This window comes from Nematostella vectensis, chromosome 8 (genome assembly GCF_932526225.1).
Source record: "Nematostella vectensis chromosome 8, jaNemVect1.1, whole genome shotgun sequence".
Lineage (NCBI taxonomy): Eukaryota > Metazoa > Cnidaria > Anthozoa > Actiniaria > Edwardsiidae > Nematostella > Nematostella vectensis.
In genome coordinates this window covers 12,093,176-12,118,187 of record NC_064041.1, presented here as the reverse complement: position 1 = coordinate 12,118,187, position 25,012 = coordinate 12,093,176, and the positions used below count along the sequence as shown (strand labels likewise).

The window sequence follows — 25,012 nt, the reverse complement described above, 5'->3', positions numbered from 1 at the left end:
GGCAGAGGCTTTAGTCGTGTTTGGTCTGCATTCTAGCGGTGTTTTTGCGATGAAACGAGCGAAGGTGAGCTGTGTTTTGATCAGTTGTTGCTAACCGGCGATGAAAGTTCAGTGCGACTGTTTCGTCACTAAAATAGAACAGTGGAATACGCGCGCTGCTTTGCAACCTTCGCGCTTTATTATAGTGAGTGAAAACATGATCTCGAAAAGCATTTATTTGGACAAGGTTTACGCTATGAATGGCATCTCAGCTTGTATGAGATGCTAGCTGAGTAATGTTCGTGTTCACTCGCGGTGTAAACGCGCGACCAATGCGATAATACTGCGCACTTTCTCTCATAGTATTTTACTGCATTGAGAGACATTTCCTATGCGAGTACTAACGCTCTTACAGGCTTTCACAATCCACTGATCTGATCGCTTGTAATATTATGACTCTACTTGAATCTGCTGAACGTTTGCGAACGTTTACGACCGCGATTTTGATTACAATACGGTCGCTGAGTATGCCTGAATTGTCTATAGATCGAGTTGAGAACGCATACAACTGAGGGATTTCTTTAGCTTAGACAATGACCAACCTGCACTAACTTTTTCTTTATAGTTTAGAAAAAAAATGAAAAAGAAATGCCTACAGCACGCGGTATTCCCAGGCGGTCACCCATCCAAGTACTAACCGCGCCCAATCGAGCTTAACTTCGGTGATCGGACGAGAACCGGTGTTTTCTCGATGGTATGGCCGTAGACGAAAGATCTCGGTGATATTTTAGACTTTTATAGCGGTGCGGTGAGAACGTACGCACGCACTAGCGCGGTAAAAATGTCTCATTGCACTCGCAAAGACGCTGTATCAAGCGAATACTGCTCGTACGTGATAGCACTACGTTCATGACTGATCATCACATGTGATCTTAGGAGGCAGAAGGGCCTAAAACCGAGTCCGTCACCCACATGGCGGAGGCCTAGAATGATAAACGCTCCCTGTAGTCCGAGCCAGATTCTGCATCGCTTCTCGGCCTTTTGGCTAAGATCAAGTGTAGTATCTGTTCTTATCAGCTTAATATCTGATACGCTGCTCATTGAGTAGCTCATATATTAAACTGATTTTTGGAAACTGGCTGTGGAATAAGCGGCTTGCTGCGTCCCAGCCACGGGTTGTCTCGGTATTGCACTACCTCCGAGTACGGCCCCCTTCCCTTTCGGGAAGACACATTCAAGCAACACCTCGAGCATCATTTACGTGCTGTTCATGCGAGCTATAGCGGGAGAGATCAATAAGAGACAGGATCGTCATTAAGACGACGGGTCATAATCACCGCGATGCACCGTTCCCACATGGAGGATGAAATCAGCCGGGGACAGTCGGTGTACAGGGACGCCAAATAAACTCATACTTACCTGACGCGGGAGGTTTACCGTGATCACCAAGGCGGTCCTCTCAGGGTGAGGCCCTCTCATTGCACTTCGATTGGGTTGACCCCTGCGATTACCCCAAATGTGGGTAACTCGAGCGTATAATTTCTGGTAGTGGGGACCTGCGTTCGCGCTAGTCCCCGAACAATACGAATCAAGTGTAATCACAACACAATCACAACGAGCGACTCGTGAAGCACGGACTTCACACCGCTTGTAATCAGTCAACTATTGTAAAATTTCTAACTTCTAATAGCGAACAACTTGCTCTCACATTACCGTCATGGTGGGCAGAGGCTTTAGTCGTGTTTGGTCTGCATTCTAGCGGTGTTTTTGCGATGAAACGAGCGAAGGTGAGCTGTGTTTTGATCAGTTGTTGCTAACCGGCGATGAAAGTTCAGTGCGACTGTTTCGTCACTAAAATAGAACAGTGGAATACGCGCGCTGCTTTGCAACCTTCGCGCTTTATTATAGTGAGTGAAAACATGATCTCGAAAAGCATTTATTTGGACAAGGTTTACGCTATGAATGGCATCTCAGCTTGTATGAGATGCTAGCTGAGTAATGTTCGTGTTCACTCGCGGTGTAAACGCGCGACCAATGCGATAATACTGCGCACTTTCTCTCATAGTATTTTACTGCATTGAGAGACATTTCCTATGCGAGTACTAACGCTCTTACAGGCTTTCACAATCCACTGATCTGATCGCTTGTAATATTATGACTCTACTTGAATCTGCTGAACGTTTGCGAACGTTTACGACCGCGATTTTGATTACAATACGGTCGCTGAGTATGCCTGAATTGTCTATAGATCGAGTTGAGAACGCATACAACTGAGGGATTTCTTTAGCTTAGACAATGACCAACCTGCACTAACTTTTTCTTTATAGTTTAGAAAAAAAATGAAAAAGAAATGCCTACAGCACGCGGTATTCCCAGGCGGTCACCCATCCAAGTACTAACCGCGCCCAATCGAGCTTAACTTCGGTGATCGGACGAGAACCGGTGTTTTCTCGATGGTATGGCCGTAGACGAAAGATCTCGGTGATATTTTAGACTTTTATAGCGGTGCGGTGAGAACGTACGCACGCACTAGCGCGGTAAAAATGTCTCATTGCACTCGCAAAGACGCTGTATCAAGCGAATACTGCTCGTACGTGATAGCACTACGTTCATGACTGATCATCACATGTGATCTTAGGAGGCAGAAGGGCCTAAAACCGAGTCCGTCACCCACATGGCGGAGGCCTAGAATGATAAACGCTCCCTGTAGTCCGAGCCAGATTCTGCATCGCTTCTCGGCCTTTTGGCTAAGATCAAGTGTAGTATCTGTTCTTATCAGCTTAATATCTGATACGCTGCTCATTGAGTAGCTCATATATTAAACTGATTTTTGGAAACTGGCTGTGGAATAAGCGGCTTGCTGCGTCCCAGCCACGGGTTGTCTCGGTATTGCACTACCTCCGAGTACGGCCCCCTTCCCTTTCGGGAAGACACATTCAAGCAACACCTCGAGCATCATTTACGTGCTGTTCATGCGAGCTATAGCGGGAGAGATCAATAAGAGACAGGATCGTCATTAAGACGACGGGTCATAATCACCGCGATGCACCGTTCCCACATGGAGGATGAAATCAGCCGGGGACAGTCGGTGTACAGGGACGCCAAATAAACTCATACTTACCTGACGCGGGAGGTTTACCGTGATCACCAAGGCGGTCCTCTCAGGGTGAGGCCCTCTCATTGCACTTCGATTGGGTTGACCCCTGCGATTACCCCAAATGTGGGTAACTCGAGCGTATAATTTCTGGTAGTGGGGACCTGCGTTCGCGCTAGTCCCCGAACAATACGAATCAAGTGTAATCACAACACAATCACAACGAGCGACTCGTGAAGCACGGACTTCACACCGCTTGTAATCAGTCAACTATTGTAAAATTTCTAACTTCTAATAGCGAACAACTTGCTCTCACATTACCGTCATGGTGGGCAGAGGCTTTAGTCGTGTTTGGTCTGCATTCTAGCGGTGTTTTTGCGATGAAACGAGCGAAGGTGAGCTGTGTTTTGATCAGTTGTTGCTAACCGGCGATGAAAGTTCAGTGCGACTGTTTCGTCACTAAAATAGAACAGTGGAATACGCGCGCTGCTTTGCAACCTTCGCGCTTTATTATAGTGAGTGAAAACATGATCTCGAAAAGCATTTATTTGGACAAGGTTTACGCTATGAATGGCATCTCAGCTTGTATGAGATGCTAGCTGAGTAATGTTCGTGTTCACTCGCGGTGTAAACGCGCGACCAATGCGATAATACTGCGCACTTTCTCTCATAGTATTTTACTGCATTGAGAGACATTTCCTATGCGAGTACTAACGCTCTTACAGGCTTTCACAATCCACTGATCTGATCGCTTGTAATATTATGACTCTACTTGAATCTGCTGAACGTTTGCGAACGTTTACGACCGCGATTTTGATTACAATACGGTCGCTGAGTATGCCTGAATTGTCTATAGATCGAGTTGAGAACGCATACAACTGAGGGATTTCTTTAGCTTAGACAATGACCAACCTGCACTAACTTTTTCTTTATAGTTTAGAAAAAAAATGAAAAAGAAATGCCTACAGCACGCGGTATTCCCAGGCGGTCACCCATCCAAGTACTAACCGCGCCCAATCGAGCTTAACTTCGGTGATCGGACGAGAACCGGTGTTTTCTCGATGGTATGGCCGTAGACGAAAGATCTCGGTGATATTTTAGACTTTTATAGCGGTGCGGTGAGAACGTACGCACGCACTAGCGCGGTAAAAATGTCTCATTGCACTCGCAAAGACGCTGTATCAAGCGAATACTGCTCGTACGTGATAGCACTACGTTCATGACTGATCATCACATGTGATCTTAGGAGGCAGAAGGGCCTAAAACCGAGTCCGTCACCCACATGGCGGAGGCCTAGAATGATAAACGCTCCCTGTAGTCCGAGCCAGATTCTGCATCGCTTCTCGGCCTTTTGGCTAAGATCAAGTGTAGTATCTGTTCTTATCAGCTTAATATCTGATACGCTGCTCATTGAGTAGCTCATATATTAAACTGATTTTTGGAAACTGGCTGTGGAATAAGCGGCTTGCTGCGTCCCAGCCACGGGTTGTCTCGGTATTGCACTACCTCCGAGTACGGCCCCCTTCCCTTTCGGGAAGACACATTCAAGCAACACCTCGAGCATCATTTACGTGCTGTTCATGCGAGCTATAGCGGGAGAGATCAATAAGAGACAGGATCGTCATTAAGACGACGGGTCATAATCACCGCGATGCACCGTTCCCACATGGAGGATGAAATCAGCCGGGGACAGTCGGTGTACAGGGACGCCAAATAAACTCATACTTACCTGACGCGGGAGGTTTACCGTGATCACCAAGGCGGTCCTCTCAGGGTGAGGCCCTCTCATTGCACTTCGATTGGGTTGACCCCTGCGATTACCCCAAATGTGGGTAACTCGAGCGTATAATTTCTGGTAGTGGGGACCTGCGTTCGCGCTAGTCCCCGAACAATACGAATCAAGTGTAATCACAACACAATCACAACGAGCGACTCGTGAAGCACGGACTTCACACCGCTTGTAATCAGTCAACTATTGTAAAATTTCTAACTTCTAATAGCGAACAACTTGCTCTCACATTACCGTCATGGTGGGCAGAGGCTTTAGTCGTGTTTGGTCTGCATTCTAGCGGTGTTTTTGCGATGAAACGAGCGAAGGTGAGCTGTGTTTTGATCAGTTGTTGCTAACCGGCGATGAAAGTTCAGTGCGACTGTTTCGTCACTAAAATAGAACAGTGGAATACGCGCGCTGCTTTGCAACCTTCGCGCTTTATTATAGTGAGTGAAAACATGATCTCGAAAAGCATTTATTTGGACAAGGTTTACGCTATGAATGGCATCTCAGCTTGTATGAGATGCTAGCTGAGTAATGTTCGTGTTCACTCGCGGTGTAAACGCGCGACCAATGCGATAATACTGCGCACTTTCTCTCATAGTATTTTACTGCATTGAGAGACATTTCCTATGCGAGTACTAACGCTCTTACAGGCTTTCACAATCCACTGATCTGATCGCTTGTAATATTATGACTCTACTTGAATCTGCTGAACGTTTGCGAACGTTTACGACCGCGATTTTGATTACAATACGGTCGCTGAGTATGCCTGAATTGTCTATAGATCGAGTTGAGAACGCATACAACTGAGGGATTTCTTTAGCTTAGACAATGACCAACCTGCACTAACTTTTTCTTTATAGTTTAGAAAAAAAATGAAAAAGAAATGCCTACAGCACGCGGTATTCCCAGGCGGTCACCCATCCAAGTACTAACCGCGCCCAATCGAGCTTAACTTCGGTGATCGGACGAGAACCGGTGTTTTCTCGATGGTATGGCCGTAGACGAAAGATCTCGGTGATATTTTAGACTTTTATAGCGGTGCGGTGAGAACGTACGCACGCACTAGCGCGGTAAAAATGTCTCATTGCACTCGCAAAGACGCTGTATCAAGCGAATACTGCTCGTACGTGATAGCACTACGTTCATGACTGATCATCACATGTGATCTTAGGAGGCAGAAGGGCCTAAAACCGAGTCCGTCACCCACATGGCGGAGGCCTAGAATGATAAACGCTCCCTGTAGTCCGAGCCAGATTCTGCATCGCTTCTCGGCCTTTTGGCTAAGATCAAGTGTAGTATCTGTTCTTATCAGCTTAATATCTGATACGCTGCTCATTGAGTAGCTCATATATTAAACTGATTTTTGGAAACTGGCTGTGGAATAAGCGGCTTGCTGCGTCCCAGCCACGGGTTGTCTCGGTATTGCACTACCTCCGAGTACGGCCCCCTTCCCTTTCGGGAAGACACATTCAAGCAACACCTCGAGCATCATTTACGTGCTGTTCATGCGAGCTATAGCGGGAGAGATCAATAAGAGACAGGATCGTCATTAAGACGACGGGTCATAATCACCGCGATGCACCGTTCCCACATGGAGGATGAAATCAGCCGGGGACAGTCGGTGTACAGGGACGCCAAATAAACTCATACTTACCTGACGCGGGAGGTTTACCGTGATCACCAAGGCGGTCCTCTCAGGGTGAGGCCCTCTCATTGCACTTCGATTGGGTTGACCCCTGCGATTACCCCAAATGTGGGTAACTCGAGCGTATAATTTCTGGTAGTGGGGACCTGCGTTCGCGCTAGTCCCCGAACAATACGAATCAAGTGTAATCACAACACAATCACAACGAGCGACTCGTGAAGCACGGACTTCACACCGCTTGTAATCAGTCAACTATTGTAAAATTTCTAACTTCTAATAGCGAACAACTTGCTCTCACATTACCGTCATGGTGGGCAGAGGCTTTAGTCGTGTTTGGTCTGCATTCTAGCGGTGTTTTTGCGATGAAACGAGCGAAGGTGAGCTGTGTTTTGATCAGTTGTTGCTAACCGGCGATGAAAGTTCAGTGCGACTGTTTCGTCACTAAAATAGAACAGTGGAATACGCGCGCTGCTTTGCAACCTTCGCGCTTTATTATAGTGAGTGAAAACATGATCTCGAAAAGCATTTATTTGGACAAGGTTTACGCTATGAATGGCATCTCAGCTTGTATGAGATGCTAGCTGAGTAATGTTCGTGTTCACTCGCGGTGTAAACGCGCGACCAATGCAATAATACTGCGCACTTTCTCTCATAGTATTTTACTGCATTGAGAGACATTTCCTATGCGAGTACTAACGCTCTTACAGGCTTTCACAATCCACTGATCTGATCGCTTGTAATATTATGACTCTACTTGAATCTGCTGAACGTTTGCGAACGTTTACGACCGCGATTTTGATTACAATACGGTCGCTGAGTATGCCTGAATTGTCTATAGATCGAGTTGAGAACGCATACAACTGAGGGATTTCTTTAGCTTAGACAATGACCAACCTGCACTAACTTTTTCTTTATAGTTTAGAAAAAAAATGAAAAAGAAATGCCTACAGCACGCGGTATTCCCAGGCGGTCACCCATCCAAGTACTAACCGCGCCCAATCGAGCTTAACTTCGGTGATCGGACGAGAACCGGTGTTTTCTCGATGGTATGGCCGTAGACGAAAGATCTCGGTGATATTTTAGACTTTTATAGCGGTGCGGTGAGAACGTACGCACGCACTAGCGCGGTAAAAATGTCTCATTGCACTCGCAAAGACGCTGTATCAAGCGAATACTGCTCGTACGTGATAGCACTACGTTCATGACTGATCATCACATGTGATCTTAGGAGGCAGAAGGGCCTAAAACCGAGTCCGTCACCCACATGGCGGAGGCCTAGAATGATAAACGCTCCCTGTAGTCCGAGCCAGATTCTGCATCGCTTCTCGGCCTTTTGGCTAAGATCAAGTGTAGTATCTGTTCTTATCAGCTTAATATCTGATACGCTGCTCATTGAGTAGCTCATATATTAAACTGATTTTTGGAAACTGGCTGTGGAATAAGCGGCTTGCTGCGTCCCAGCCACGGGTTGTCTCGGTATTGCACTACCTCCGAGTACGGCCCCCTTCCCTTTCGGGAAGACACATTCAAGCAACACCTCGAGCATCATTTACGTGCTGTTCATGCGAGCTATAGCGGGAGAGATCAATAAGAGACAGGATCGTCATTAAGACGACGGGTCATAATCACCGCGATGCACCGTTCCCACATGGAGGATGAAATCAGCCGGGGACAGTCGGTGTACAGGGACGCCAAATAAACTCATACTTACCTGACGCGGGAGGTTTACCGTGATCACCAAGGCGGTCCTCTCAGGGTGAGGCCCTCTCATTGCACTTCGATTGGGTTGACCCCTGCGATTACCCCAAATGTGGGTAACTCGAGCGTATAATTTCTGGTAGTGGGGACCTGCGTTCGCGCTAGTCCCCGAACAATACGAATCAAGTGTAATCACAACACAATCACAACGAGCGACTCGTGAAGCACGGACTTCACACCGCTTGTAATCAGTCAACTATTGTAAAATTTCTAACTTCTAATAGCGAACAACTTGCTCTCACATTACCGTCATGGTGGGCAGAGGCTTTAGTCGTGTTTGGTCTGCATTCTAGCGGTGTTTTTGCGATGAAACGAGCGAAGGTGAGCTGTGTTTTGATCAGTTGTTGCTAACCGGCGATGAAAGTTCAGTGCGACTGTTTCGTCACTAAAATAGAACAGTGGAATACGCGCGCTGCTTTGCAACCTTCGCGCTTTATTATAGTGAGTGAAAACATGATCTCGAAAAGCATTTATTTGGACAAGGTTTACGCTATGAATGGCATCTCAGCTTGTATGAGATGCTAGCTGAGTAATGTTCGTGTTCACTCGCGGTGTAAACGCGCGACCAATGCGATAATACTGCGCACTTTCTCTCATAGTATTTTACTGCATTGAGAGACATTTCCTATGCGAGTACTAACGCTCTTACAGGCTTTCACAATCCACTGATCTGATCGCTTGTAATATTATGACTCTACTTGAATCTGCTGAACGTTTGCGAACGTTTACGACCGCGATTTTGATTACAATACGGTCGCTGAGTATGCCTGAATTGTCTATAGATCGAGTTGAGAACGCATACAACTGAGGGATTTCTTTAGCTTAGACAATGACCAACCTGCACTAACTTTTTCTTTATAGTTTAGAAAAAAAATGAAAAAGAAATGCCTACAGCACGCGGTATTCCCAGGCGGTCACCCATCCAAGTACTAACCGCGCCCAATCGAGCTTAACTTCGGTGATCGGACGAGAACCGGTGTTTTCTCGATGGTATGGCCGTAGACGAAAGATCTCGGTGATATTTTAGACTTTTATAGCGGTGCGGTGAGAACGTACGCACGCACTAGCGCGGTAAAAATGTCTCATTGCACTCGCAAAGACGCTGTATCAAGCGAATACTGCTCGTACGTGATAGCACTACGTTCATGACTGATCATCACATGTGATCTTAGGAGGCAGAAGGGCCTAAAACCGAGTCCGTCACCCACATGGCGGAGGCCTAGAATGATAAACGCTCCCTGTAGTCCGAGCCAGATTCTGCATCGCTTCTCGGCCTTTTGGCTAAGATCAAGTGTAGTATCTGTTCTTATCAGCTTAATATCTGATACGCTGCTCATTGAGTAGCTCATATATTAAACTGATTTTTGGAAACTGGCTGTGGAATAAGCGGCTTGCTGCGTCCCAGCCACGGGTTGTCTCGGTATTGCACTACCTCCGAGTACGGCCCCCTTCCCTTTCGGGAAGACACATTCAAGCAACACCTCGAGCATCATTTACGTGCTGTTCATGCGAGCTATAGCGGGAGAGATCAATAAGAGACAGGATCGTCATTAAGACGACGGGTCATAATCACCGCGATGCACCGTTCCCACATGGAGGATGAAATCAGCCGGGGACAGTCGGTGTACAGGGACGCCAAATAAACTCATACTTACCTGACGCGGGAGGTTTACCGTGATCACCAAGGCGGTCCTCTCAGGGTGAGGCCCTCTCATTGCACTTCGATTGGGTTGACCCCTGCGATTACCCCAAATGTGGGTAACTCGAGCGTATAATTTCTGGTAGTGGGGACCTGCGTTCGCGCTAGTCCCCGAACAATACGAATCAAGTGTAATCACAACACAATCACAACGAGCGACTCGTGAAGCACGGACTTCACACCGCTTGTAATCAGTCAACTATTGTAAAATTTCTAACTTCTAATAGCGAACAACTTGCTCTCACATTACCGTCATGGTGGGCAGAGGCTTTAGTCGTGTTTGGTCTGCATTCTAGCGGTGTTTTTGCGATGAAACGAGCGAAGGTGAGCTGTGTTTTGATCAGTTGTTGCTAACCGGCGATGAAAGTTCAGTGCGACTGTTTCGTCACTAAAATAGAACAGTGGAATACGCGCGCTGCTTTGCAACCTTCGCGCTTTATTATAGTGAGTGAAAACATGATCTCGAAAAGCATTTATTTGGACAAGGTTTACGCTATGAATGGCATCTCAGCTTGTATGAGATGCTAGCTGAGTAATGTTCGTGTTCACTCGCGGTGTAAACGCGCGACCAATGCGATAATACTGCGCACTTTCTCTCATAGTATTTTACTGCATTGAGAGACATTTCCTATGCGAGTACTAACGCTCTTACAGGCTTTCACAATCCACTGATCTGATCGCTTGTAATATTATGACTCTACTTGAATCTGCTGAACGTTTGCGAACGTTTACGACCGCGATTTTGATTACAATACGGTCGCTGAGTATGCCTGAATTGTCTATAGATCGAGTTGAGAACGCATACAACTGAGGGATTTCTTTAGCTTAGACAATGACCAACCTGCACTAACTTTTTCTTTATAGTTTAGAAAAAAAATGAAAAAGAAATGCCTACAGCACGCGGTATTCCCAGGCGGTCACCCATCCAAGTACTAACCGCGCCCAATCGAGCTTAACTTCGGTGATCGGACGAGAACCGGTGTTTTCTCGATGGTATGGCCGTAGACGAAAGATCTCGGTGATATTTTAGACTTTTATAGCGGTGCGGTGAGAACGTACGCACGCACTAGCGCGGTAAAAATGTCTCATTGCACTCGCAAAGACGCTGTATCAAGCGAATACTGCTCGTACGTGATAGCACTACGTTCATGACTGATCATCACATGTGATCTTAGGAGGCAGAAGGGCCTAAAACCGAGTCCGTCACCCACATGGCGGAGGCCTAGAATGATAAACGCTCCCTGTAGTCCGAGCCAGATTCTGCATCGCTTCTCGGCCTTTTGGCTAAGATCAAGTGTAGTATCTGTTCTTATCAGCTTAATATCTGATACGCTGCTCATTGAGTAGCTCATATATTAAACTGATTTTTGGAAACTGGCTGTGGAATAAGCGGCTTGCTGCGTCCCAGCCACGGGTTGTCTCGGTATTGCACTACCTCCGAGTACGGCCCCCTTCCCTTTCGGGAAGACACATTCAAGCAACACCTCGAGCATCATTTACGTGCTGTTCATGCGAGCTATAGCGGGAGAGATCAATAAGAGACAGGATCGTCATTAAGACGACGGGTCATAATCACCGCGATGCACCGTTCCCACATGGAGGATGAAATCAGCCGGGGACAGTCGGTGTACAGGGACGCCAAATAAACTCATACTTACCTGACGCGGGAGGTTTACCGTGATCACCAAGGCGGTCCTCTCAGGGTGAGGCCCTCTCATTGCACTTCGATTGGGTTGACCCCTGCGATTACCCCAAATGTGGGTAACTCGAGCGTATAATTTCTGGTAGTGGGGACCTGCGTTCGCGCTAGTCCCCGAACAATACGAATCAAGTGTAATCACAACACAATCACAACGAGCGACTCGTGAAGCACGGACTTCACACCGCTTGTAATCAGTCAACTATTGTAAAATTTCTAACTTCTAATAGCGAACAACTTGCTCTCACATTACCGTCATGGTGGGCAGAGGCTTTAGTCGTGTTTGGTCTGCATTCTAGCGGTGTTTTTGCGATGAAACGAGCGAAGGTGAGCTGTGTTTTGATCAGTTGTTGCTAACCGGCGATGAAAGTTCAGTGCGACTGTTTCGTCACTAAAATAGAACAGTGGAATACGCGCGCTGCTTTGCAACCTTCGCGCTTTATTATAGTGAGTGAAAACATGATCTCGAAAAGCATTTATTTGGACAAGGTTTACGCTATGAATGGCATCTCAGCTTGTATGAGATGCTAGCTGAGTAATGTTCGTGTTCACTCGCGGTGTAAACGCGCGACCAATGCGATAATACTGCGCACTTTCTCTCATAGTATTTTACTGCATTGAGAGACATTTCCTATGCGAGTACTAACGCTCTTACAGGCTTTCACAATCCACTGATCTGATCGCTTGTAATATTATGACTCTACTTGAATCTGCTGAACGTTTGCGAACGTTTACGACCGCGATTTTGATTACAATACGGTCGCTGAGTATGCCTGAATTGTCTATAGATCGAGTTGAGAACGCATACAACTGAGGGATTTCTTTAGCTTAGACAATGACCAACCTGCACTAACTTTTTCTTTATAGTTTAGAAAAAAAATGAAAAAGAAATGCCTACAGCACGCGGTATTCCCAGGCGGTCACCCATCCAAGTACTAACCGCGCCCAATCGAGCTTAACTTCGGTGATCGGACGAGAACCGGTGTTTTCTCGATGGTATGGCCGTAGACGAAAGATCTCGGTGATATTTTAGACTTTTATAGCGGTGCGGTGAGAACGTACGCACGCACTAGCGCGGTAAAAATGTCTCATTGCACTCGCAAAGACGCTGTATCAAGCGAATACTGCTCGTACGTGATAGCACTACGTTCATGACTGATCATCACATGTGATCTTAGGAGGCAGAAGGGCCTAAAACCGAGTCCGTCACCCACATGGCGGAGGCCTAGAATGATAAACGCTCCCTGTAGTCCGAGCCAGATTCTGCATCGCTTCTCGGCCTTTTGGCTAAGATCAAGTGTAGTATCTGTTCTTATCAGCTTAATATCTGATACGCTGCTCATTGAGTAGCTCATATATTAAACTGATTTTTGGAAACTGGCTGTGGAATAAGCGGCTTGCTGCGTCCCAGCCACGGGTTGTCTCGGTATTGCACTACCTCCGAGTACGGCCCCCTTCCCTTTCGGGAAGACACATTCAAGCAACACCTCGAGCATCATTTACGTGCTGTTCATGCGAGCTATAGCGGGAGAGATCAATAAGAGACAGGATCGTCATTAAGACGACGGGTCATAATCACCGCGATGCACCGTTCCCACATGGAGGATGAAATCAGCCGGGGACAGTCGGTGTACAGGGACGCCAAATAAACTCATACTTACCTGACGCGGGAGGTTTACCGTGATCACCAAGGCGGTCCTCTCAGGGTGAGGCCCTCTCATTGCACTTCGATTGGGTTGACCCCTGCGATTACCCCAAATGTGGGTAACTCGAGCGTATAATTTCTGGTAGTGGGGACCTGCGTTCGCGCTAGTCCCCGAACAATACGAATCAAGTGTAATCACAACACAATCACAACGAGCGACTCGTGAAGCACGGACTTCACACCGCTTGTAATCAGTCAACTATTGTAAAATTTCTAACTTCTAATAGCGAACAACTTGCTCTCACATTACCGTCATGGTGGGCAGAGGCTTTAGTCGTGTTTGGTCTGCATTCTAGCGGTGTTTTTGCGATGAAACGAGCGAAGGTGAGCTGTGTTTTGATCAGTTGTTGCTAACCGGCGATGAAAGTTCAGTGCGACTGTTTCGTCACTAAAATAGAACAGTGGAATACGCGCGCTGCTTTGCAACCTTCGCGCTTTATTATAGTGAGTGAAAACATGATCTCGAAAAGCATTTATTTGGACAAGGTTTACGCTATGAATGGCATCTCAGCTTGTATGAGATGCTAGCTGAGTAATGTTCGTGTTCACTCGCGGTGTAAACGCGCGACCAATGCGATAATACTGCGCACTTTCTCTCATAGTATTTTACTGCATTGAGAGACATTTCCTATGCGAGTACTAACGCTCTTAAAGGCTTTCACAATCCACTGATCTGATCGCTTGTAATATTATGACTCTACTTGAATCTGCTGAACGTTTGCGAACGTTTACGACCGCGATTTTGATTACAATACGGTCGCTGAGTATGCCTGAATTGTCTATAGATCGAGTTGAGAACGCATACAACTGAGGGATTTCTTTAGCTTAGACAATGACCAACCTGCACTAACTTTTTCTTTATAGTTTAGAAAAAAAATGAAAAAGAAATGCCTACAGCACGCGGTATTCCCAGGCGGTCACCCATCCAAGTACTAACCGCGCCCAATCGAGCTTAACTTCGGTGATCGGACGAGAACCGGTGTTTTCTCGATGGTATGGCCGTAGACGAAAGATCTCGGTGATATTTTAGACTTTTATAGCGGTGCGGTGAGAACGTACGCACGCACTAGCGCGGTAAAAATGTCTCATTGCACTCGCAAAGACGCTGTATCAAGCGAATACTGCTCGTACGTGATAGCACTACGTTCATGACTGATCATCACATGTGATCTTAGGAGGCAGAAGGGCCTAAAACCGAGTCCGTCACCCACATGGCGGAGGCCTAGAATGATAAACGCTCCCTGTAGTCCGAGCCAGATTCTGCATCGCTTCTCGGCCTTTTGGCTAAGATCAAGTGTAGTATCTGTTCTTATCAGCTTAATATCTGATACGCTGCTCATTGAGTAGCTCATATATTAAACTGATTTTTGGAAACTGGCTGTGGAATAAGCGGCTTGCTGCGTCCCAGCCACGGGTTGTCTCGGTATTGCACTACCTCCGAGTACGGCCCCCTTCCCTTTCGGGAAGACACATTCAAGCAACACCTCGAGCATCATTTACGTGCTGTTCATGCGAGCTATAGCGGGAGAGATCAATAAGAGACAGGATCGTCATTAAGACGACGGGTCATAATCACCGCGATGCACCGTTCCCACATGGAGGATGAAATCAGCCGGGGACAGTCGGTGTACAGGGACGCCAAATAAACTCATACTTACCTGACGCGGGAGGTTTACCGTGATCACCAAGGCGGTCCTCTCAGGGTGAGGCCCTCTCATTGCACTTCGATTGGGTTGACCCCTGCGATTACCCCAAATGTGGGTAACTCGAGCGTATAATTTCTGGTAGTGGGGACCTGCGTTCGCGCTAGTCCCCGAACAATACGAATCAAGTGTAATCACAACACAATCACAACGAGCGACTCGTGAAGCACGGACTTCACACCGCTTGTAATCAGTCAACTATTGTAAAATTTCTAACTTCTAATAGCGAACAACTTGCTCTCACATTACCGTCATGGTGGGCAGAGGCTTTAGTCGTGTTTGGTCTGCATTCTAGCGGTGTTTTTGCGATGAAACGAGCGAAGGTGAGCTGTGTTTTGATCAGTTGTTGCTAACCGGCGATGAAAGTTCAGTGCGACTGTTTCGTCACTAAAATAGAACAGTGGAATACGCGCGCTGCTTTGCAACCTTCGCGCTTTATTATAGTGAGTGAAAACATGATCTCGAAAAGCATTTATTTGGACAAGGTTTACGCTATGAATGGCATCTCAGCTTGTATGAGATGCTAGCTGAGTAATGTTCGTGTTCACTCGCGGTGTAAACGCGCGACCAATGCGATAATACTGCGCACTTTCTCTCATAGTATTTTACTGCATTGAGAGACATTTCCTATGCGAGTACTAACGCTCTTACAGGCTTTCACAATCCACTGATCTGATCGCTTGTAATATTATGACTCTACTTGAATCTGCTGAACGTTTGCGAACGTTTACGACCGCGATTTTGATTACAATACGGTCGCTGAGTATGCCTGAATTGTCTATAGATCGAGTTGAGAACGCATACAACTGAGGGATTTCTTTAGCTTAGACAATGACCAACCTGCACTAACTTTTTCTTTATAGTTTAGAAAAAAAATGAAAAAGAAATGCCTACAGCACGCGGTATTCCCAGGCGGTCACCCATCCAAGTACTAACCGCGCCCAATCGAGCTTAACTTCGGTGATCGGACGAGAACCGGTGTTTTCTCGATGGTATGGCCGTAGACGAAAGATCTCGGTGATATTTTAGACTTTTATAGCGGTGCGGTGAGAACGTACGCACGCACTAGCGCGGTAAAAATGTCTCATTGCACTCGCAAAGACGCTGTATCAAGCGAATACTGCTCGTACGTGATAGCACTACGTTCATGACTGATCATCACATGTGATCTTAGGAGGCAGAAGGGCCTAAAACCGAGTCCGTCACCCACATGGCGGAGGCCTAGAATGATAAACGCTCCCTGTAGTCCGAGCCAGATTCTGCATCGCTTCTCGGCCTTTTGGCTAAGATCAAGTGTAGTATCTGTTCTTATCAGCTTAATATCTGATACGCTGCTCATTGAGTAGCTCATATATTAAACTGATTTTTGGAAACTGGCTGTGGAATAAGCGGCTTGCTGCGTCCCAGCCACGGGTTGTCTCGGTATTGCACTACCTCCGAGTACGGCCCCCTTCCCTTTCGGGAAGACACATTCAAGCAACACCTCGAGCATCATTTACGTGCTGTTCATGCGAGCTATAGCGGGAGAGATCAATAAGAGACAGGATCGTCATTAAGACGACGGGTCATAATCACCGCGATGCACCGTTCCCACATGGAGGATGAAATCAGCCGGGGACAGTCGGTGTACAGGGACGCCAAATAAACTCATACTTACCTGACGCGGGAGGTTTACCGTGATCACCAAGGCGGTCCTCTCAGGGTGAGGCCCTCTCATTGCACTTCGATTGGGTTGACCCCTGCGATTACCCCAAATGTGGGTAACTCGAGCGTATAATTTCTGGTAGTGGGGACCTGCGTTCGCGCTAGTCCCCGAACAATACGAATCAAGTGTAATCACAACACAATCACAACGAGCGACTCGTGAAGCACGGACTTCACACCGCTTGTAATCAGTCAACTATTGTAAAATTTCTAACTTCTAATAGCGAACAACTTGCTCTCACATTACCGTCATGGTGGGCAGAGGCTTTAGTCGTGTTTGGTCTGCATTCTAGCGGTGTTTTTGCGATGAAACGAGCGAAGGTGAGCTGTGTTTTGATCAGTTGTTGCTAACCGGCGATGAAAGTTCAGTGCGACTGTTTCGTCACTAAAATAGAACAGTGGAATACGCGCGCTGCTTTGCAACCTTCGCGCTTTATTATAGTGAGTGAAAACATGATCTCGAAAAGCATTTATTTGGACAAGGTTTACGCTATGAATGGCATCTCAGCTTGTATGAGATGCTAGCTGAGTAATGTTCGTGTTCACTCGCGGTGTAAACGCGCGACCAATGCGATAATACTGCGCACTTTCTCTCATAGTATTTTACTGCATTGAGAGACATTTCCTATGCGAGTACTAACGCTCTTACAGGCTTTCACAATCCACTGATCTGATCGCTTGTAATATTATGACTCTACTTGAATCTGCTGAACGTTTGCGAACGTTTACGACCGCGATTTTGATTACAATACGGTCGCTGAGTATGCCTGAATTGTCTATAGATCGAGTTGAGAACGCATACAACTGAGGGATTTCTTTAGCTTAGACAATGACCAACCTGCACTAACTTTTTCTTTATAGTTTAGAAAAAAAATGAAAAAGAAATGCCTACAGCACGCGGTATTCCCAGGCGGTCACCCATCCAAGTACTAACCGCGCCCAATCGAGCTTAACTTCGGTGATCGGACGAGAACCGGTGTTTTCTCGATGGTATGGCCGTAGACGAAAGATCTCGGTGATATTTTAGACTTTTATAGCGGTGCGGTGAGAACGTACGCACGCACTAGCGCGGTAAAAATGTCTCATTGCACTCGCAAAGACGCTGTATCAAGCGAATACTGCTCGTACGTGATAGCACTACGTTCATGACTGATCATCACATGTGATCTTAGGAGGCAGAAGGGCCTAAAACCGAGTCCGTCACCCACATGGCGGAGGCCTAGAATGATAAACGCTCCCTGTAGTCCGAGCCAGATTCTGCATCGCTTCTCGGCCTTTTGGCTAAGATCAAGTGTAGTATCTGTTCTTATCAGCTTAATATCTGATACGCTGCTCATTGAGTAGCTCATATATTAAACTGATTTTTGGAAACTGGCTGTGGAATAAGCGGCTTGCTGCGTCCCAGCCACGGGTTGTCTCGGTATTGCACTACCTCCGAGTACGGCCCCCTTCCCTTTCGGGAAGACACATTCAAGCAACACCTCGAGCATCATTTACGTGCTGTTCATGCGAGCTATAGCGGGAGAGATCAATAAGAGACAGGATCGTCATTAAGACGACGGGTCATAATCACCGCGATGCACCGTTCCCACATGGAGGATGAAATCAGCCGGGGACAGTCGGTGTACAGGGACGCCAAATAAACTCATACTTACCTGACGCGGGAGGTTTACCGTGATCACCAAGGCGGTCCTCTCAGGGTGAGGCCCTCTCATTGCACTTCGATTGGGTTGACCCCTGCGATTACCCCAAATGTGGGTAACTCGAGCGTATAATTTCTGGTAGTGGGGACCTGCGTTCGCGCTAGTCCCCGAACAATACGAATCAAGTGTAATCACAACACAATCACAACGAGCGACTCGTGAAGCACGGACTTCACACCGCTTGTAATCAGTCAACTATTGTAAAATTTCTAACTTCTAATAGCGAACAACTTGCTCTCACATTACCGTCATGGTGGGCAGAGGCTTTAGTCGTGTTTGGTCTGCATTCTAGCGGTGTTTTTGCGATGAAACGAGCGAAGGTGAGCTGTGTTTTGATCAGTTGTTGCTAACCGGCGATGAAAGTTCAGTGCGACTGTTTCGTCACTAAAATAGAACAGTGGAATACGCGCGCTGCTTTGCAACCTTCGCGCTTTATTATAGTGAGTGAAAACATGATCTCGAAAAGCATTTATTTGGACAAGGTTTACGCTATGAATGGCATCTCAGCTTGTATGAGATGCTAGCTGAGTAATGTTCGTGTTCACTCGCGGTGTAAACGCGCGACCAATGCGATAATACTGCGCACTTTCTCTCATAGTATTTTACTGCATTGAGAGACATTTCCTATGCGAGTACTAACGCTCTTACAGGCTTTCACAATCCACTGATCTGATCGCTTGTAATATTATGACTCTACTTGAATCTGCTGAACGTTTGCGAACGTTTACGACCGCGATTTTGATTACAATACGGTCGCTGAGTATGCCTGAATTGTCTATAGATCGAGTTGAGAACGCATACAACTGAGGGATTTCTTTAGCTTAGACAATGACCAACCTGCACTAACTTTTTCTTTATAGTTTAGAAAAAAAATGAAAAAGAAATGCCTACAGCACGCGGTATTCCCAGGCGGTCACCCATCCAAGTACTAACCGCGCCCAATCGAGCTTAACTTCGGTGATCGGACGAGAACCGGTGTTTTCTCGATGGTATGGCCGTAGACGAAAGATCTCGGTGATATTTTAGACTTTTATAGCGGTGCGGTGAGAACGTACGCACGCACTAGCGCGGTAAAAATGTCTCATTGCACTCGCAAAGACGCTGTATCAAGCGAATACTGCTCGTACGTGATAGCACTACGTTCATGACTGATCATCACATGTGATCTTAGGAGGCAGAAGGGCCTAAAACCGAGTCCGTCACCCACATGGCGGAGGCCTAGAATGATAAACGCTCCCTGTAGTCCGAGCCAGATTCTGCATCGCTTCTCGGCCTTTTGGCTAAGATCAAGTGTAGTATCTGTTCTTATCAGCTTAATATCTGATACGCTGCTCATTGAGTAGCTCATATATTAAACTGATTTTTGGAAACTGGCTGTGGAATAAGCGGCTTGCTGCGTCCCAGCCACGGGTTGTCTCGGTATTGCACTACCTCCGAGTACGGCCCCCTTCCCTTTCGGGAAGACACATTCAAGCAACACCTCGAGCATCATTTACGTGCTGTTCATGCGAGCTATAGCGGGAGAGATCAATAAGAGACAGGATCGTCATTAAGACGACGGGTCATAATCACCGCGATGCACCGTTCCCACATGGAGGATGAAATCAGCCGGGGACAGTCGGTGTACAGGGACGCCAAATAAACTCATACTTACCTGACGCGGGAGGTTTACCGTGATCACCAAGGCGGTCCTCTCAGGGTGAGGCCCTCTCATTGCACTTCGATTGGGTTGACCCCTGCGATTACCCCAAATGTGGGTAACTCGAGCGTATAATTTCTGGTAGTGGGGACCTGCGTTCGCGCTAGTCCCCGAACAATACGAATCAAGTGTAATCACAACACAATCACAACGAGCGACTCGTGAAGCACGGACTTCACACCGCTTGTAATCAGTCAACTATTGTAAAATTTCTAACTTCTAATAGCGAACAACTTGCTCTCACATTACCGTCATGGTGGGCAGAGGCTTTAGTCGTGTTTGGTCTGCATTCTAGCGGTGTTTTTGCGATGAAACGAGCGAAGGTGAGCTGTGTTTTGATCAGTTGTTGCTAACCGGCGATGAAAGTTCAGTGCGACTGTTTCGTCACTAAAATAGAACAGTGGAATACGCGCGCTGCTTTGCAACCTTCGCGCTTTATTATAGTGAGTGAAAACATGATCTCGAAAAGCATTTATTTGGACAAGGTTTACGCTATGAATGGCATCTCAGCTTGTATGAGATGCTAGCTGAGTAATGTTCGTGTTCACTCGCGGTGTAAACGCGCGACCAATGCGATAATACTGCGCACTTTCTCTCATAGTATTTTACTGCATTGAGAGACATTTCCTATGCGAGTACTAACGCTCTTACAGGCTTTCACAATCCACTGATCTGATCGCTTGTAATATTATGACTCTACTTGAATCTGCTGAACGTTTGCGAACGTTTACGACCGCGATTTTGATTACAATACGGTCGCTGAGTATGCCTGAATTGTCTATAGATCGAGTTGAGAACGCATACAACTGAGGGATTTCTTTAGCTTAGACAATGACCAACCTGCACTAACTTTTTCTTTATAGTTTAGAAAAAAAATGAAAAAGAAATGCCTACAGCACGCGGTATTCCCAGGCGGTCACCCATCCAAGTACTAACCGCGCCCAATCGAGCTTAACTTCGGTGATCGGACGAGAACCGGTGTTTTCTCGATGGTATGGCCGTAGACGAAAGATCTCGGTGATATTTTAGACTTTTATAGCGGTGCGGTGAGAACGTACGCACGCACTAGCGCGGTAAAAATGTCTCATTGCACTCGCAAAGACGCTGTATCAAGCGAATACTGCTCGTACGTGATAGCACTACGTTCATGACTGATCATCACATGTGATCTTAGGAGGCAGAAGGGCCTAAAACCGAGTCCGTCACCCACATGGCGGAGGCCTAGAATGATAAACGCTCCCTGTAGTCCGAGCCAGATTCTGCATCGCTTCTCGGCCTTTTGGCTAAGATCAAGTGTAGTATCTGTTCTTATCAGCTTAATATCTGATACGCTGCTCATTGAGTAGCTCATATATTAAACTGATTTTTGGAAACTGGCTGTGGAATAAGCGGCTTGCTGCGTCCCAGCCACGGGTTGTCTCGGTATTGCACTACCTCCGAGTACGGCCCCCTTCCCTTTCGGGAAGACACATTCAAGCAACACCTCGAGCATCATTTACGTGCTGTTCATGCGAGCTATAGCGGGAGAGATCAATAAGAGACAGGATCGTCATTAAGACGACGGGTCATAATCACCGCGATGCACCGTTCCCACATGGAGGATGAAATCAGCCGGGGACAGTCGGTGTACAGGGACGCCAAATAAACTCATACTTACCTGACGCGGGAGGTTTACCGTGATCACCAAGGCGGTCCTCTCAGGGTGAGGCCCTCTCATTGCACTTCGATTGGGTTGACCCCTGCGATTACCCCAAATGTGGGTAACTCGAGCGTATAATTTCTGGTAGTGGGGACCTGCGTTCGCGCTAGTCCCCGAACAATACGAATCAAGTGTAATCACAACACAATCACAACGAGCGACTCGTGAAGCACGGACTTCACACCGCTTGTAATCAGTCAACTATTGTAAAATTTCTAACTTCTAATAGCGAACAACTTGCTCTCACATTACCGTCATGGTGGGCAGAGGCTTTAGTCGTGTTTGGTCTGCATTCTAGCGGTGTTTTTGCGATGAAACGAGCGAAGGTGAGCTGTGTTTTGATCAGTTGTTGCTAACCGGCGATGAAAGTTCAGTGCGACTGTTTCGTCACTAAAATAGAACAGTGGAATACGCGCGCTGCTTTGCAACCTTCGCGCTTTATTATAGTGAGTGAAAACATGATCTCGAAAAGCATTTATTTGGACAAGGTTTACGCTATGAATGGCATCTCAGCTTGTATGAGATGCTAGCTGAGTAATGTTCGTGTTCACTCGCGGTGTAAACGCGCGACCAATGCGATAATACTGCGCACTTTCTCTCATAGTATTTTACTGCATTGAGAGACATTTCCTATGCGAGTACTAACGCTCTTACAGGCTTTCACAATCCACTGATCTGATCGCTTGTAATATTATGACTCTACTTGAATCTGCTGAACGTTTGCGAACGTTTACGACCGCGATTTTGATTACAATACGGTCGCTGAGTATGCCTGAATTGTCTATAGATCGAGTTGAGAACGCATACAACTGAGGGATTTCTTTAGCTTAGACAATGACCAACCTGCACTAACTTTTTCTTTATAGTTTAGAAAAAAAATGAAAAAGAAATGCCTACAGCACGCGGTATTCCCAGGCGGTCACCCATCCAAGTACTAACCGCGCCCAATCGAGCTTAACTTCGGTGATCGGACGAGAACCGGTGTTTTCTCGATGGTATGGCCGTAGACGAAAGATCTCGGTGATATTTTAGACTTTTATAGCGGTGCGGTGAGAACGTACGCACGCACTAGCGCGGTAAAAATGTCTCATTGCACTCGCAAAGACGCTGTATCAAGCGAATACTGCTCGTACGTGATAGCACTACGTTCATGACTGATCATCACATGTGATCTTAGGAGGCAGAAGGGCCTAAAACCGAGTCCGTCACCCACATGGCGGAGGCCTAGAATGATAAACGCTCCCTGTAGTCCGAGCCAGATTCTGCATCGCTTCTCGGCCTTTTGGCTAAGATCAAGTGTAGTATCTGTTCTTATCAGCTTAATATCTGATACGCTGCTCATTGAGTAGCTCATATATTAAACTGATTTTTGGAAACTGGCTGTGGAATAAGCGGCTTGCTGCGTCCCAGCCACGGGTTGTCTCGGTATTGCACTACCTCCGAGTACGGCCCCCTTCCCTTTCGGGAAGACACATTCAAGCAACACCTCGAGCATCATTTACGTGCTGTTCATGCGAGCTATAGCGGGAGAGATCAATAAGAGACAGGATCGTCATTAAGACGACGGGTCATAATCACCGCGATGCACCGTTCCCACATGGAGGATGAAATCAGCCGGGGACAGTCGGTGTACAGGGACGCCAAATAAACTCATACTTACCTGACGCGGGAGGTTTACCGTGATCACCAAGGCGGTCCTCTCAGGGTGAGGCCCTCTCATTGCACTTCGATTGGGTTGACCCCTGCGATTACCCCAAATGTGGGTAACTCGAGCGTATAATTTCTGGTAGTGGGGACCTGCGTTCGCGCTAGTCCCCGAACAATACGAATCAAGTGTAATCACAACACAATCACAACGAGCGACTCGTGAAGCACGGACTTCACACCGCTTGTAATCAGTCAACTATTGTAAAATTTCTAACTTCTAATAGCGAACAACTTGCTCTCACATTACCGTCATGGTGGGCAGAGGCTTTAGTCGTGTTTGGTCTGCATTCTAGCGGTGTTTTTGCGATGAAACGAGCGAAGGTGAGCTGTGTTTTGATCAGTTGTTGCTAACCGGCGATGAAAGTTCAGTGCGACTGTTTCGTCACTAAAATAGAACAGTGGAATACGCGCGCTGCTTTGCAACCTTCGCGCTTTATTATAGTGAGTGAAAACATGATCTCGAAAAGCATTTATTTGGACAAGGTTTACGCTATGAATGGCATCTCAGCTTGTATGAGATGCTAGCTGAGTAATGTTCGTGTTCACTCGCGGTGTAAACGCGCGACCAATGCGATAATACTGCGCACTTTCTCTCATAGTATTTTACTGCATTGAGAGACATTTCCTATGCGAGTACTAACGCTCTTACAGGCTTTCACAATCCACTGATCTGATCGCTTGTAATATTATGACTCTACTTGAATCTGCTGAACGTTTGCGAACGTTTACGACCGCGATTTTGATTACAATACGGTCGCTGAGTATGCCTGAATTGTCTATAGATCGAGTTGAGAACGCATACAACTGAGGGATTTCTTTAGCTTAGACAATGACCAACCTGCACTAACTTTTTCTTTATAGTTTAGAAAAAAAATGAAAAAGAAATGCCTACAGCACGCGGTATTCCCAGGCGGTCACCCATCCAAGTACTAACCGCGCCCAATCGAGCTTAACTTCGGTGATCGGACGAGAACCGGTGTTTTCTCGATGGTATGGCCGTAGACGAAAGATCTCGGTGATATTTTAGACTTTTATAGCGGTGCGGTGAGAACGTACGCACGCACTAGCGCGGTAAAAATGTCTCATTGCACTCGCAAAGACGCTGTATCAAGCGAATACTGCTCGTACGTGATAGCACTACGTTCATGACTGATCATCACATGTGATCTTAGGAGGCAGAAGGGCCTAAAACCGAGTCCGTCACCCACATGGCGGAGGCCTAGAATGATAAACGCTCCCTGTAGTCCGAGCCAGATTCTGCATCGCTTCTCGGCCTTTTGGCTAAGATCAAGTGTAGTATCTGTTCTTATCAGCTTAATATCTGATACGCTGCTCATTGAGTAGCTCATATATTAAACTGATTTTTGGAAACTGGCTGTGGAATAAGCGGCTTGCTGCGTCCCAGCCACGGGTTGTCTCGGTATTGCACTACCTCCGAGTA

At 46.7% G+C, this 25,012-nt stretch overlaps 43 non-coding genes and 1 pseudogene across 43 annotated transcripts; 29 read left to right on the top strand and 15 right to left on the bottom strand.

The window, feature by feature from the left end:
• Positions 1-628: 628 nt before the first annotated feature.
• LOC125570889 lies at positions 629-747 on the bottom strand. The gene has a single exon (XR_007313198.1). It is a non-coding gene; the product is annotated as a 5S ribosomal RNA (ribosomal RNA).
• A 257-nt stretch (positions 748-1,004) lies between these two features.
• LOC125570635 lies at positions 1,005-1,197 on the top strand. Its single transcript, XR_007312960.1, has one exon. It is a non-coding gene; the product is annotated as a U2 spliceosomal RNA (small nuclear RNA).
• A 193-nt stretch (positions 1,198-1,390) lies between these two features.
• LOC125571229 lies at positions 1,391-1,556 on the top strand. Its single transcript, XR_007313542.1, has one exon. It is a non-coding gene; the product is annotated as a U1 spliceosomal RNA (small nuclear RNA).
• A 774-nt stretch (positions 1,557-2,330) lies between these two features.
• On the bottom strand, positions 2,331-2,449 carry LOC125570888. The gene has a single exon (XR_007313197.1). It is a non-coding gene; the product is annotated as a 5S ribosomal RNA (ribosomal RNA).
• A 257-nt stretch (positions 2,450-2,706) lies between these two features.
• LOC125570634 lies at positions 2,707-2,899 on the top strand. The gene has a single exon (XR_007312959.1). It is a non-coding gene; the product is annotated as a U2 spliceosomal RNA (small nuclear RNA).
• A 193-nt stretch (positions 2,900-3,092) lies between these two features.
• Positions 3,093-3,258, top strand: LOC125571228. The gene has a single exon (XR_007313541.1). It is a non-coding gene; the product is annotated as a U1 spliceosomal RNA (small nuclear RNA).
• A 774-nt stretch (positions 3,259-4,032) lies between these two features.
• LOC125570886 lies at positions 4,033-4,151 on the bottom strand. The gene has a single exon (XR_007313195.1). It is a non-coding gene; the product is annotated as a 5S ribosomal RNA (ribosomal RNA).
• A 257-nt stretch (positions 4,152-4,408) lies between these two features.
• On the top strand, positions 4,409-4,601 carry LOC125570633. Its single transcript, XR_007312958.1, has one exon. It is a non-coding gene; the product is annotated as a U2 spliceosomal RNA (small nuclear RNA).
• A 193-nt stretch (positions 4,602-4,794) lies between these two features.
• On the top strand, positions 4,795-4,960 carry LOC125571227. Its single transcript, XR_007313540.1, has one exon. It is a non-coding gene; the product is annotated as a U1 spliceosomal RNA (small nuclear RNA).
• A 774-nt stretch (positions 4,961-5,734) lies between these two features.
• LOC125570885 lies at positions 5,735-5,853 on the bottom strand. Its single transcript, XR_007313194.1, has one exon. It is a non-coding gene; the product is annotated as a 5S ribosomal RNA (ribosomal RNA).
• A 257-nt stretch (positions 5,854-6,110) lies between these two features.
• Positions 6,111-6,303, top strand: LOC125570632. Its single transcript, XR_007312957.1, has one exon. It is a non-coding gene; the product is annotated as a U2 spliceosomal RNA (small nuclear RNA).
• Positions 6,304-6,496: 193 nt separating this feature from the next.
• LOC125571226 lies at positions 6,497-6,662 on the top strand. The gene has a single exon (XR_007313539.1). It is a non-coding gene; the product is annotated as a U1 spliceosomal RNA (small nuclear RNA).
• A 774-nt stretch (positions 6,663-7,436) lies between these two features.
• Positions 7,437-7,555, bottom strand: LOC125570884. Its single transcript, XR_007313193.1, has one exon. It is a non-coding gene; the product is annotated as a 5S ribosomal RNA (ribosomal RNA).
• A 257-nt stretch (positions 7,556-7,812) lies between these two features.
• LOC125570631 lies at positions 7,813-8,005 on the top strand. The gene has a single exon (XR_007312956.1). It is a non-coding gene; the product is annotated as a U2 spliceosomal RNA (small nuclear RNA).
• A 193-nt stretch (positions 8,006-8,198) lies between these two features.
• On the top strand, positions 8,199-8,364 carry LOC125571225. Its single transcript, XR_007313538.1, has one exon. It is a non-coding gene; the product is annotated as a U1 spliceosomal RNA (small nuclear RNA).
• A 774-nt stretch (positions 8,365-9,138) lies between these two features.
• On the bottom strand, positions 9,139-9,257 carry LOC125570883. Its single transcript, XR_007313192.1, has one exon. It is a non-coding gene; the product is annotated as a 5S ribosomal RNA (ribosomal RNA).
• Positions 9,258-9,514: 257 nt separating this feature from the next.
• On the top strand, positions 9,515-9,707 carry LOC125570629. The gene has a single exon (XR_007312954.1). It is a non-coding gene; the product is annotated as a U2 spliceosomal RNA (small nuclear RNA).
• Positions 9,708-9,900: 193 nt separating this feature from the next.
• On the top strand, positions 9,901-10,066 carry LOC125571224. The gene has a single exon (XR_007313537.1). It is a non-coding gene; the product is annotated as a U1 spliceosomal RNA (small nuclear RNA).
• Positions 10,067-10,840: 774 nt separating this feature from the next.
• Positions 10,841-10,959, bottom strand: LOC125570882. The gene has a single exon (XR_007313191.1). It is a non-coding gene; the product is annotated as a 5S ribosomal RNA (ribosomal RNA).
• Positions 10,960-11,216: 257 nt separating this feature from the next.
• Positions 11,217-11,409, top strand: LOC125570628. Its single transcript, XR_007312953.1, has one exon. It is a non-coding gene; the product is annotated as a U2 spliceosomal RNA (small nuclear RNA).
• Positions 11,410-11,602: 193 nt separating this feature from the next.
• Positions 11,603-11,768, top strand: LOC125571223. The gene has a single exon (XR_007313536.1). It is a non-coding gene; the product is annotated as a U1 spliceosomal RNA (small nuclear RNA).
• A 774-nt stretch (positions 11,769-12,542) lies between these two features.
• On the bottom strand, positions 12,543-12,661 carry LOC125570881. Its single transcript, XR_007313190.1, has one exon. It is a non-coding gene; the product is annotated as a 5S ribosomal RNA (ribosomal RNA).
• Positions 12,662-12,918: 257 nt separating this feature from the next.
• On the top strand, positions 12,919-13,111 carry LOC125570627. Its single transcript, XR_007312952.1, has one exon. It is a non-coding gene; the product is annotated as a U2 spliceosomal RNA (small nuclear RNA).
• A 193-nt stretch (positions 13,112-13,304) lies between these two features.
• On the top strand, positions 13,305-13,470 carry LOC125571222. Its single transcript, XR_007313535.1, has one exon. It is a non-coding gene; the product is annotated as a U1 spliceosomal RNA (small nuclear RNA).
• A 774-nt stretch (positions 13,471-14,244) lies between these two features.
• On the bottom strand, positions 14,245-14,363 carry LOC125570880. The gene has a single exon (XR_007313189.1). It is a non-coding gene; the product is annotated as a 5S ribosomal RNA (ribosomal RNA).
• A 257-nt stretch (positions 14,364-14,620) lies between these two features.
• Positions 14,621-14,813, top strand: LOC125570626. The gene has a single exon (XR_007312951.1). It is a non-coding gene; the product is annotated as a U2 spliceosomal RNA (small nuclear RNA).
• A 193-nt stretch (positions 14,814-15,006) lies between these two features.
• LOC125571221 lies at positions 15,007-15,172 on the top strand. The gene has a single exon (XR_007313534.1). It is a non-coding gene; the product is annotated as a U1 spliceosomal RNA (small nuclear RNA).
• Positions 15,173-15,946: 774 nt separating this feature from the next.
• Positions 15,947-16,065, bottom strand: LOC125570879. The gene has a single exon (XR_007313188.1). It is a non-coding gene; the product is annotated as a 5S ribosomal RNA (ribosomal RNA).
• A 257-nt stretch (positions 16,066-16,322) lies between these two features.
• Positions 16,323-16,515, top strand: LOC125570625. The gene has a single exon (XR_007312950.1). It is a non-coding gene; the product is annotated as a U2 spliceosomal RNA (small nuclear RNA).
• A 193-nt stretch (positions 16,516-16,708) lies between these two features.
• LOC125571219 lies at positions 16,709-16,874 on the top strand. Its single transcript, XR_007313532.1, has one exon. It is a non-coding gene; the product is annotated as a U1 spliceosomal RNA (small nuclear RNA).
• Positions 16,875-17,648: 774 nt separating this feature from the next.
• On the bottom strand, positions 17,649-17,767 carry LOC125570878. The gene has a single exon (XR_007313187.1). It is a non-coding gene; the product is annotated as a 5S ribosomal RNA (ribosomal RNA).
• A 257-nt stretch (positions 17,768-18,024) lies between these two features.
• LOC125570624 lies at positions 18,025-18,217 on the top strand. The gene has a single exon (XR_007312949.1). It is a non-coding gene; the product is annotated as a U2 spliceosomal RNA (small nuclear RNA).
• Positions 18,218-18,410: 193 nt separating this feature from the next.
• Positions 18,411-18,576, top strand: LOC125571218. Its single transcript, XR_007313531.1, has one exon. It is a non-coding gene; the product is annotated as a U1 spliceosomal RNA (small nuclear RNA).
• A 774-nt stretch (positions 18,577-19,350) lies between these two features.
• LOC125570877 lies at positions 19,351-19,469 on the bottom strand. The gene has a single exon (XR_007313186.1). It is a non-coding gene; the product is annotated as a 5S ribosomal RNA (ribosomal RNA).
• Positions 19,470-19,726: 257 nt separating this feature from the next.
• On the top strand, positions 19,727-19,919 carry LOC125570623. The gene has a single exon (XR_007312948.1). It is a non-coding gene; the product is annotated as a U2 spliceosomal RNA (small nuclear RNA).
• A 193-nt stretch (positions 19,920-20,112) lies between these two features.
• On the top strand, positions 20,113-20,278 carry LOC125571217. The gene has a single exon (XR_007313530.1). It is a non-coding gene; the product is annotated as a U1 spliceosomal RNA (small nuclear RNA).
• A 774-nt stretch (positions 20,279-21,052) lies between these two features.
• LOC125570875 lies at positions 21,053-21,171 on the bottom strand. Its single transcript, XR_007313184.1, has one exon. It is a non-coding gene; the product is annotated as a 5S ribosomal RNA (ribosomal RNA).
• A 257-nt stretch (positions 21,172-21,428) lies between these two features.
• Positions 21,429-21,621, top strand: LOC125570622. The gene has a single exon (XR_007312947.1). It is a non-coding gene; the product is annotated as a U2 spliceosomal RNA (small nuclear RNA).
• Positions 21,622-21,814: 193 nt separating this feature from the next.
• LOC125571216 lies at positions 21,815-21,980 on the top strand. The gene has a single exon (XR_007313529.1). It is a non-coding gene; the product is annotated as a U1 spliceosomal RNA (small nuclear RNA).
• Positions 21,981-22,754: 774 nt separating this feature from the next.
• Positions 22,755-22,873, bottom strand: LOC125570874. The gene has a single exon (XR_007313183.1). It is a non-coding gene; the product is annotated as a 5S ribosomal RNA (ribosomal RNA).
• Positions 22,874-23,130: 257 nt separating this feature from the next.
• Positions 23,131-23,323, top strand: LOC125570621. The gene has a single exon (XR_007312946.1). It is a non-coding gene; the product is annotated as a U2 spliceosomal RNA (small nuclear RNA).
• A 193-nt stretch (positions 23,324-23,516) lies between these two features.
• On the top strand, positions 23,517-23,682 carry LOC125571215. The gene has a single exon (XR_007313528.1). It is a non-coding gene; the product is annotated as a U1 spliceosomal RNA (small nuclear RNA).
• A 774-nt stretch (positions 23,683-24,456) lies between these two features.
• On the bottom strand, positions 24,457-24,575 carry LOC125570873. Its single transcript, XR_007313182.1, has one exon. It is a non-coding gene; the product is annotated as a 5S ribosomal RNA (ribosomal RNA).
• A 257-nt stretch (positions 24,576-24,832) lies between these two features.
• LOC125570786 lies at positions 24,833-25,012 on the top strand (annotated as a pseudogene).